The sequence below is a fragment of the Mixophyes fleayi genome, chromosome 3, assembly GCF_038048845.1.
Source record: "Mixophyes fleayi isolate aMixFle1 chromosome 3, aMixFle1.hap1, whole genome shotgun sequence".
In the NCBI taxonomy this organism is placed as follows: domain Eukaryota; kingdom Metazoa; phylum Chordata; class Amphibia; order Anura; family Limnodynastidae; genus Mixophyes; species Mixophyes fleayi.
Genome location: NC_134404.1, coordinates 8,583,377 through 8,594,989, shown reverse-complemented (window position 1 = coordinate 8,594,989; position 11,613 = coordinate 8,583,377). Strand labels below are relative to the sequence as shown.

The 11,613-nt window shown below is 41.5% G+C and overlaps 2 non-coding genes across 2 annotated transcripts; both read right to left on the bottom strand.

The window, feature by feature from the left end:
• Positions 1 to 5: 5 nt before the first annotated feature.
• TRNAG-UCC (transfer RNA glycine (anticodon UCC)) lies at positions 6 to 77 on the bottom strand. The gene has a single exon. It is a non-coding gene; the product is annotated as a tRNA-Gly (tRNA).
• Positions 78 to 4,249: 4,172 nt separating this feature from the next.
• On the bottom strand, positions 4,250 to 4,321 carry TRNAG-UCC (transfer RNA glycine (anticodon UCC)). The gene has a single exon. It is a non-coding gene; the product is annotated as a tRNA-Gly (tRNA).
• Between the last annotated feature and the right edge of the window lie 7,292 nt (positions 4,322 to 11,613).

The following is an 11,613-nucleotide window of genomic DNA, read 5'->3' as shown; positions in this document are numbered from 1 at the left end:
TACAATGCGTTGGCAGGGAATCGAACCCAGGTCAGCTGCTTGGAAGGCAGCTATGCTCACCACTATACCACCAACGCTTTTGTTTTTTTTTGATTGTTTAAAAATCAATTGCAAAATCTAGTGAGCAATCATAAAACAGGATTTAAATAATGAATTGAAAAGAAATTCCTGAACGAAAGAGGCTTTATCTGTGCATAAGTTCAATGTTCATGGTCCACTTTTTACACAAAGGTTTCAAAGAATTGAGAAAAGAAAATGAATTGGTTGGCCATGAACAAAGGATTTGGCTACACCTCCATTACTGGCAAGAGGAATTGATATTCTGTGGGACAATTTTTAGAATGTTAAAAGGTAAAAGAGAAAGGCAGTCCGGTATAAAAACCAAGTCAACTGCTTAGAAGAATGCTATGCCCACCAGTGTAACACGAAGTCTGGACTGCAAAGCACTCCCTTTAATGATTGAAAAGATACATTTAATACACAGTAGGGTTTGAAAATGGTTGAAACTGTGAATATTGGAGGGATATACAAGTCTTTCTCCACGCATTTCTGCAAGAGTAAATTGGTTATAAAAGCTAGACAACCAATAAGAAAATGCATTTCAATAGTCTTATTGGCACCAGTCTATTTAGAACTGTTGATTTTTAATTGTTCATTATTCTAGCATACAGTGAATGAGAGTTCCATTAATATGGAAGAAGAAGAAGAAGAAGAAGAAGAAGAAGTTGTCATATGAAAAAATTTCAAAATTCTTTAAACTATTAAAAGTTCTCTAAGCAGTTTGTGTTCTGAGCACTTTTTATGCAGCATCTTGAAGAACTAAAGATTCAATACTATAAACACAATGCATTGGGGCGGGAATCGAACCCACGTCAACTTCTTGGAAGGCAGCTATGCTCACCACTATAACCACCAAACGCTTTTTTTTTTTTTTTTGAATGTTTAAAAATCAATTGCAAAATCTAGTGAGCAATCATAAAACAGGATTTAAATAATGAATTGAAAAGAAATTCCTGAACAAAAGAGGCTTATCTGTGCATAAGTTCAATGTTCATGGTCCACTTTTTACACAAAGGTTTCAAGGAATTGAGAAAAGAAAATGAATTGGTTGGCCATGAACAAAGGATTTGGCTACACCTCCATTACTGGCAAGAGGAATTGATCTTCTGTGGGACAATTTTTAGAATGTTAAAAGGTAAAAGAGAAAGGCAGTCCGGTATAAAAAACCAAGTCAACTGCTTAGAAGAACGCTATGCCCACCAGTGTAACACGAAGTTCTGGACTGCAAAGCACTCCCTTTAATGATTGAAAAGATACATTTAATACACAGTAGGGTTTGAAAATGGTTGAAACTGTGAATATTGGAGGGATATACAAGTCTTTCTCCACGCATTTCTGCAAGAGTAAATTGGTTATAAAAGCTAGACAACCAATAAGAAAATGCATTTCAATAGTCTTATTGGCACCAGTCTATTTAGAACTGTTGATTTTTAATTGTTCATTATTCTAACATACAGTGAATGAGAGTTCCATTAATATGAAGAAGAAGAAGAAGAAGAAGAAGAAGAAGAAGAAGAAGTTGTCATAGGAAAAAAATTCCAAATTCTTTAAACTATTAAAAGTTCTCTAAGCAGTTCGTTTTCTGAGCACTTTTTATGCAGCATCTTGAAGAACTAATGATTCAATACTATAAACACAATGCATTGGCCGGGAATCAAACCCGGGTCAACTGCTTGGAAGGCTGCTATGCTCACCAATATAACACCAATGCTTTTTTTTTTGAATGTTTAAAAATCAGTTGCAAAATCTAGTGAGCAATCATAAAACAGGATTTAAGTAATGCATTGAAAAGAATTTCCTGAACGAAAGAGACTTATCTGTGCATAAGTTCAATGTTCATGGTCCACTTTTTACACAAAGGTTTCAAAGAATTAAGAAAAGAAAATGAATTGGTTGGCCATGAACAAAGGATTTGGCTACACCTCCATTACTGTGCAAGAGGAATTGATCTTCTGTGGGACAATTTTTAGAATGTTAAAAGGTAAAAGAGAAAGGCAGTCCGGTATAAAAAACCAAGTCAACTGCTTAGAAGAACGCTATGCCCACCAGTGTAACACGAAGTCTCGACTGCAAAGCTCTCCCTTTAATGATTGAAAATATACATTTAATACACAGTAGGGTTTAAAGATAGTTGAAACTGTGAATATTGGAGGGATATACAAGTCTTTCTCCACGCATTTCTGCAAGAGTAAATTGGTGTTAAAAGCTAGACAACCAATAAGAAAATGTATTTCAATAGTCTTATTGGCACCAGTCTATTTAGAACTGTTGATTTTTAATTGTTCATTATTCTCGCATACAGTTGAATGAGAGTTCCATTAATATGGAAGAAGAAGAAGAAGAAGAAGAAGAAGAAGAAGAAGAAGGAGAAGAAGAAGAAGAAGAAGAAGAAGAAGAAGAAGAAGAAGTTGTCGTCATATGAAAAAGTTTCCAAATTCTTTAAACTATTAAGAGTTCTCTAAGCAGTTTGTGTTCTGAGCACTTTTTATGCAGCATCTTGAAGAACTAAAGATTATATACTATAAACACAATAAATGGTTGAAACTGTGAATATTGGAGGGATATACAAGTCTTTCTCCAAACATTTCTGCAAGAGTAAATTGGTGTTAAAAAGCTAGACAACTAATAAGAAAATGCATTTCAATAGTCTTATTGGCACCAGTCTATTTAGAACTGTTGATTTTTTAATTGTTCATTATTCTAGCATACAGTGAATGAGAAGAAGAAGAAGAAGAAGAAGAAGAAGAAGAAGAAGAAGAAGAAGAAGAAGTACAAGAAGAAGAAGAAGTTGTCATAGGTAAAAAATTTCCAAATTCTTTAAACTATTAAAAGTTCTCTCAGCAGTTTGTGTTCTGAGCACTTTTTATGCAGCATCTTGAAGAACTAAAGATTATATACTATAAACACAATAAATGTTGAAACTGTGAATATTGGAGGATATACAAGTCTTTCTCCACGCATTTTCTGCAAGAGTAAATTGGTGTTAAAAGCTAGACAACCAATAAAAAAATGCATTTCAATAGTCTTATTGGCACCAGTCTATTTAGAACTGTTGATTTTTAATTGTTCATTATTCTAGCATACAGTGAATGAGAGTTCCATTAATATGGAAGAAGAAGAAGACGAAGAAGAAGACGAAGAAGAAGACAAAGAAGAAGAAGAAGAAGAAGAAGAAGAAGAAGAAGTCATATTAAAAAATTTCCAAATTCTTTAAACTATTAAAAGTTCTCTAAGCAGTTTGTGTTCTGGGCACTTTTTATGCAGCATCGTGAAGAACTAAAGATTCAATACTATAAACACAATGCATTGGCTGGGAATCAAACCCAGGTCAACTGCTTGGAAGACAGCTATGCTCATCACTATACCACCAACGCTATTGTTTTTTTTGAATGTTTAAAAATCAATTGCAAAATCTAGTGAGAAATCATAAAACAGGATTTAAGTAATGAATTGAAAAGAAATTCCTGAACGAAAGAGGCTTATCTGTGCATAAGTTCAATGTTCATGGTCCACTTTTTACACAAAGGTTCAAAGAATTGAGAAAAGAAAATGAATTGGTTGGCCATGAACAAAGGATTTGGCTACACCTCCATTACTGGCAAGAGGAATTGATCTTCTGTGGGACAATTTTTAGAATGTTAAAAGGTAAAAGAGAAAAGCAGTCCGGTATAAAAAACCAAGTCAACTGCTTAGAAGAACGCTATGCCCACCAGTTGTAACACGAAGTCTCGACTGCAAAGCACTCCCTTTAATGATTGAAAAGATACATTTAATACACAGTAGGGTTTAAAGATAGTTGAAACTGTGAATATTGGAGGGATATACATGTCTTTCTCCACGCATTTCTGCAAGAGTAAATTGGTGTTAAAAGCTAGACAACCAATAAGAAAATGCATTTCAATAGTCTTATTGGCACCAGTCTATTTAGAACTGTTGATTTTTAATTGTTCATTATTTCTCGCATACAGTGAATGAGAGTTCCATTAATATGGAAAGAAGAAGAAGAAGAAGAAGGAGAAGGAGAAGAAGAAGAAGAAGAAGAAGAAGAAGAAGAAGAAAAAGAAGTTGTCGTCATATGAAAAAATTTCCAAATTCTTTAAACTATTAAAAGTTCTCTAAGCAGTTTTGTGTTCTGAGCACTTTTTATGCAGCGTCTGCAAGAACTAAAGATTATATACTATAAACACAATGCGTTGGCCGGGAATCGAACCCGGGTCAACTGCTTGGAAGGCAGCTATGCTCACCACTATACCACCAACGCTTTTGTTTTTTTTTTTGAATGTTTAAAAAAATCAATTGCAAAATCTAGTGAGCAATCATAAAACAGGATTTAAGTAATGAATTGAAAAGAAATTCCTGAACGAAAGAGGCTTATCTGTGCATAAGTTCAATGTTCATGGTCCACTTTTTACACAAAGGTTTCAAAAAATTGAGAAAAGAAAATGAATTGGTTGGCCATAAACAAAGGATTTGGCTACACCTCCATTAAGGGCAAGAGGAATTGATCTTCTGTGGGACAATTTTTAGAATGTTAAAAGGTAAAAGAGAAAAGCAGTCAGGTATAAAAACCAAGTCAACTGCTTAGAAGAACGCTATGCCCACCAGTGTAACACAAAGTCTGGACTGCAAAGCACTCCCTTTAATGATTGAAAATATACATTTAATACACAGTAGGGTTTGAAAATGGTTGAAACTGTGAATATTGGAGGATATACAAGTCTTTCTCCACGCATTTCTGCAAGAGTAAATTGGTGTTAAAAGCTAGACAACCAATAAGAAAATGCATTTCAATAGTCTTATTGGCACCAGTCTATTTAGAACTGTTGATTTTTAATTGTTCATTATTCTAGCATACAGTGAATGAGAGTTTAATTAATATGGAAATAGAAGAAGAAGAAGAAGAAGAAGAAGAAGAAGAAGAAGAAGAAGAAGAAGAAATCATAGGAAAAAATTTCCAAATTCTTTAAACTATTAAAAGTTCTCTAAGCAGTTTGTGTTCTGAGCACTTTTTATGCAGCATCTTTGTCACTCACCGGACTGTGAGTGCTTCTTCCCGGACTATTAGGAACCGTGGACGTCCTCTATCCTGAGGGACTGCGCATGCGCAGCCCTTTCCAAACCTTCAGTGTATGTTCCTTTAACTTAATTGGCAGATCAGGCAACCTCCCTATATTAAGCACCTGTGGTCAACACCACGTTGCCTGATCTTGGAGTCTCATTCCCCATGAGTCTCTGAAGGTGTTCCTGTGTTTCCTCGTTTATTCAGCCCAGCTGATTCCTGTGGTTTCCAAACCACTTCTACCTCTGTGGTTTCCAAACCACTTCTACTACTGTGGTTCCCATACCACTTCTACCATCTACTGTATCATCGTGACTGTGAGCTGATTCCTATCCGCTGCCTCCGTGCACTACAGTCTTCTAACCACTTCAACTCTACCTTGTATCATTGGGACTGTTAGCTGATGCCTATCCGCTGCCTCCGTGCACTACAGTCTTTCATTCACATCCACTCACCTGTTCATGATTGTGACTGCCAGCTGATTCCTATCCGCTGCCTCCGTGCACTACAGGCTTCAACCTGCAACTCGTCTGTGTTTCATCATCGTGACTGTTTGGCTGATTCCTATCCGCTGCCTCCGTGCACTACAGTCTTCAACCTGCAACTCGTCTGTGTTTCATCATCGTGACTGCTAGCTGATTCCTATCCGCTGCCTCCGTGCACTACAGTCTTCAACCTGCAACCCGTCTGTGTTTCATCGTGACTGTTTAGCTGATTCCTATCCGCTGCCTCTGTGCGCTTCAGTCTTCAGTCCTTGTCAACTCTCCCGTGTTTCCTTGAGTCTGCTGCCACTATTGCTACCCGCTACTCTCCGTGATCAACTGTTCCAGTTCAACTCTGCTCTGGTGTCCCATCGTTACTGCACCTGCTGGTTGCTATTGGCTACCTCCGTGTTCCCGCAGAGACCCGCTGCTGTTACTTCTCAGCGCTACGCATCCATCTACTGCTGATCCGCTCTCCACGCCTTCCTGGGTTCCCTGCTGGTCTACCTACCTGTGCGCTGCACCTGCTAGACCACCGCTTCACCCATCCAGGGACTTTGCATCCTGCCGGCCTCCTGCCGTTCAGGTATCTCTGCACTTCTGTCTGACTGCCTTCTCCTGAACCACGGTATGCATACTTCCCATTGACTGTGCTGTGTATTGCATACCTTGCTGGACTGTGTTGGTTCTCCTCTGGAGTGTACTATCCGCTGAGTCTATTGCCATCATTGACTGTGTTATCTCATGCTGGATTACTTCAAGAGACTTTCTATATTGGCAGTGTTGTTCAGTCATTTATACATTTATATTGTGCATATTACTGTGGATCAAAGTCAAGGTGCCCGTGTATATATTGTGTTGCAGTCTCTCCCCGTGCACCTCCTCACATATATATTCAGTGGTACAACTTGCTAGTGGCAGACCACTGACCCCTGTTTCCAGTTTCACCTGCTCCAGTATCCTCTCACATAGCAGTGGTACAACTTGCTAACGCAGACCACTGACTCCCCGGATACCTCCATTTGGATTCCATTCCTTCACTCAGACAGCGGTACAACTTGCTATCCGCAGACCGCTGACTCTCATCACCTCCTCGTTTCTGTTGGACATTCCTCCTCACTATAGCAGTGGTACAACTTGCTACCGCAGACCACTGACTACCTTCACGTGTCCTTTGTCCATACAGTTCCTCGTGTATTACTACCTCCATATTGCCAGTGCTGCTAGTCATAGACTTTCCTGAGCATCTCATCATCTGCTATTTCCTGTTCCGTGATCACCCTGCTACCAGAGTACCATATTACCACCTATACTGCTCTGGTAAGCCTATCACCTGGTGATCCCTGGGTAAAGACTCCTAGTGCCCGTGACAGTAAGATCAGGCCATGACAGACCCAGATACGGAACCTACCGCTAAAGAGATGCTGCAGCATCTGGTCAGCCGTGTGGAGCAACAGGATGCTCGCCAACAGCTGTTACTTCAATGTTACCAATCATTAACCTCCCAAGGAACATCTGGACAGACTGTTACAGCTAATATTGAAGCTCCTGTGCTTTCCTCCGTTTCCCCAGTGCCATCCCAGGTGTCTACAGCTCCTACGCTTCACCTGCCTACTCCGTCAAAATATGACGGGGACCCCAAAACTTGTAGAGGTTTCCTTAACCAATGTTCAGTCCATTTTGAACTCCAACCTCAAAATTTTTCTACCCATCGTTCCAGAGTGGCCTATCTTATCTCATTGTTTTCGGGACAAGCCCTGGCTTGGGCCTCCCCCCTGTGGGAGAGAAACGATCCAATTCTACAAGATAGTGCCAAATTCATTTCCACGTTCCGAAGTGTGTTCGATGAACCAGGTCGTGTGACCTCCGCTGCTTCCAGCATTCTTCGTTTGCGACAAGGCTCCCATACAGTAGGACAGTATGTCATTCAATTTAGGATCTTAGCCTCTGAACTTCAGTGGAACACTGAAGCATTAGTTGCCGCCTTCTGGCAGGGGCTCTCCGATAAAATTAAAGATGCACTGACTACCCAAGAGCTTCCTTCGTCACTAGAAGATTTGATCTCTCTTTGCCATCGTGTAGATATGAGATTTCGTGAAAGAGAGTCTGAGAAAACAACAGCTGTCAAAGCACCTCTTCGTTTAAACCCTCAATTTCGTCCAGCTCCATCCTCTGTGATTCCCATGGAGATAGGACGTTCCAAATTATCTTCAGAGGAAAGGAAACGAAGAGTAAAGAATAGACTCTGTATCTATTGTGCTGATTCCACGCATATGCTCAGCTCTTGCCCTAAGAGATCGGGAAATGCCAGGCCCTAACTAGTTCTGGAGAGGTGAAGTTAGGGTCCCTGGAGTCCTCTCCATTGTCTATGAAATCTAAAGTCTGCGCTTTTGATGTTACGATTTCCTTTGCTACCAAATCCTTTGAGTCACAGGCATTGATTGATTCCGGAGCAGCAGGAAATTTCATTTCTAAATCACTAGTGAATCAATGGTCCCTACCAGTGATCACTTTAAAAACACCCATTACTGTGACGGCTATAGATGGATCACGCCTCATCAATGGTCTCATCACCCAGAGTACGTCTCCAGTAACCCTTCAGATTGGTGTACTACACCATGAAGAAATTTCGTTTTTAATTCTTCCAGTTACGACAAGTCCGATTGTCTTAGGCCTTCCATGGCTTCAGTGTCACTCTCCCCAGATTGACTGGCGCACCCCTCAAGTTACGTCTTGGGGGTCTGAATGTCACCATCGTTGTCTCTCTCAAGTTATTCCTCTTAAAGTACAGCGATCTTCCATCTCATCTTCCTCCCCGGGACTCCCTCCTCAGTATGCTTCATTTGCCGATGTGTTTGATAAAGCTCAGTCTGAACGTCTTCCTCCTCATCGTTCTTGGGATTGTCCGATCGACCTTCTACCTGGCAAGACTCCTCCCAGGGGTCGGGTCTATCCTCTCTCGTTACCTGAAACTCAAGCCACATCTGAGTACATACAGGAGAATCTCCAGCGTGGGTTCATTCGACCTTCCACCTCTCCCGCTGGAGCTGGGTTCTTCTTCGTCAAAAAGAAGGATGGATCATTACGCCCTTGTATAGATTTTCGTGGACTCAACGCCATTACTATCAAGAATCGGTATCCCATTCCGCTGATCACTGAGCTATTTGATCGCATCAAGGGAGCTCGGATATTTACTAAGTTGGATCTTCGTGGTGCTTACAATTTAATTAGAATCCGTTCCGGTGACGAATGGAAGACCGCGTTTAACACCAGAGATGGGCATTACGAATATTTAGTAATGCCCTTCGGGCTGTGTAATGCCCCCGCTGTTTTCCAGGGTTTCATCAATGAGATCTTTCGGGACTTATTATATGTATGTGTCGTTGTCTACCTAGACGACATATTGATCTTCTCACAGGACCTGCCTTCTCATCACCAACATGTGGCAGAGGTCCTCTCCAGACTACGGAAAAACTCGTTGTTCTGTAAATTGGAAAAATGTTCATTCGAGTTACCCCAGATTCCATTCTTGGGGTATATAGTTTCCGGAGTTGGCCTGAAGATGGATCCAGACAAAGTAAATGCTGTACTACATTGGCCTCAGCCAACTACTCTTCGTGCCATCCAGCGTTTTTTAGGTTTTGCCAATTACTATAGACGCTTCATTCAAGACTTTTCATCCATTGCATCTCCCATTGTGGCCCTAACTCGGAAAGGGGCTAATACTAAGCAATGGTCATCTGAGGCTCTCCAAGCCTTTCAAATCCTCAAAGAGGCCTTCTCATCTGCTCCCATTCTGCGACAGCCTGATGTGACACTCCCCTTCTTCCTAGAAGTAGATGCCTCTAATGTGGGCTTAGGAGCTATTCTCTCCCAACGCTCGGAGCAACAAAAATTACATCCTTGTGCCTTCTACTCTCGGGGTCTTCGGCCCGCAGAGAAAAATTATACTATCGGGGACAAGGAGTTGCTGGCCATCAAAGCTGCATTAGAGGAATGGAGATACTTGTTGGAAGGAGCTCGCCATCCGGTGACGATCTTCACGGATCATAAGAACTTGTCATATTTGCAATCTGCTCAATGCTTGAATGCTCGTCAAGCAAGATGGTCTCTTTTCTTTTCCCGTTTTGAATTAATTATAACCTTCAAACCAGCCGCTAAGAACAAGAAAGCTGACGCTCTATCTCGAGCTTTTGTGACGTCCTCTGATGTAGAAGAGGTTCCCAACCATGCTATTCTAGACCCCAAATGTATTTCTCTGGCTGCTTCATCCACCAAAATGCTACCATTTGGGAAGACCCTTGTGCCTCCTACTCTGAGGAGGAAAATCCTTTCGTGGTTCCATGCCTCTCGTTTTTCTGGACACGCCGGTGAACACAAGACCTTTGAGATTCTCTCTCGTAGTTACTGGTGGCCTTCAATGAGGAGAGACATCAAAGAGTTTATTGCTTCCTGTGATTTATGTTCTCAGTTCAAATCCTCCCGCAGAACTCCAGCAGGGTTGCTGCGACCACTACCCATTCCGTCCAAGCCTTGGACCCATATTAGTATGGATTTCGTTACTGATTTGCCACCAAGTAAGAATCACAATACTATTTGGGTAGTGGTAGACAGATTTTCGAAGATGGCCCATTTCGTCCCTCTGTCCGGTTTACCTTCCTCGTCTACTCTGGCTGAACATTTCATTAAAGAAATCTTCCGCATCCATGGATGTCCGTCTGAGATTGTGTCGGATAGAGGAGTACAATTCGTTTCCAGATTCTGGCGGGCCCTTTGTAAAACCTTGGGCATACGATTAGCACTCTCATCGTCTTACCATCCGCAATCTAACGGACAAACGGAACGAGTCAATCAAGATCTTGAGACTTTTATTAGGATGTTCTCTTCAGCCAACCAAGACAACTGGGTAGAATTGCTCCCTTGGGCTGAATTCGCCCATAACAACATGTACCATGAGTCATCATCCAAAACTCCATTCTTTGTGGTCTACGGTCACCATCCGTCTTTTCCGGAATTTCCTGCCCTCCCGCCCACCCAAGTTCCTGCTGTGGAGACTGCTTGTCAAACCTTCAAAAATATCTGGTCTCAGGTCAAAACCTGTTTAAAGAAGACATCTAATAAATATAAGTCTTTCGCAGATAAGAAGAGGCGGGCTATTCCACCACTAAAAATTGGAGATCGTGTCTGGTTATCTACCAAAAATATTCGTTTGAAGGTTCCATCTATGAAATTCGCCCCTCGTTTTATTGGTCCATATAGGATCATTCAAGTTATCAATCCAGTATGTGTTAAACTTCTTCTTCCTAAGAATCTTCGGATTTCCAATGCCTTCCATGTGTCCTTGCTCAAACCTCTCATCATCAACCGTTTCTCGACTCCTCCCTCAGCACCGCAGCCAGTTCAAGTTCATCAGGAGGAGGATTTCGAGATTACTGAGGTATTGGATGCAAAAATTTCGCGAGGAGTCCTCCGTTTCCTCGTTCATTGGAAGGGCTTTGGTCCTGAAGAGCGTTCATGGATCAAAGCTGAAGATCTTAATGCTCCTGCCCTTCTGAAGAAGTTTTATTCCAAAAATCCGGACAAGCCCGGTTCCAGGCGTTCTGTGCCCACCTTTAAAAGGGGGGGTACTGTCACTCACCGGACTGTGAGTGCTTCTTCCCGGACTATTAGGAACCGTGGACGTCCTCTATCCTGAGGGACTGCGCATGCGCAGCCCTTTCCAAACCTTCAGTGTATGTTCCTTTAACTTAATTGGCAGATCAGGCAACCTCCCTATATTAAGCACCTGTGGTCAACACCACGTTGCCTGATCTTGGAGTCTCATTCCCCATGAGTCTCTGAAGGTGTTCCTGTGTTTCCTCGTTTATTCAGCCCAGCTGATTCCTGTGGTTTCCAAACCACTTCTACCTCTGTGGTTTCCAAACCACTTCTACTACTGTGGTTCCCATACCACTTCTACCATCTACTGTATCATCGTGACTGTGAGCTGATTCCTATCCGCTGCCTCCGTGC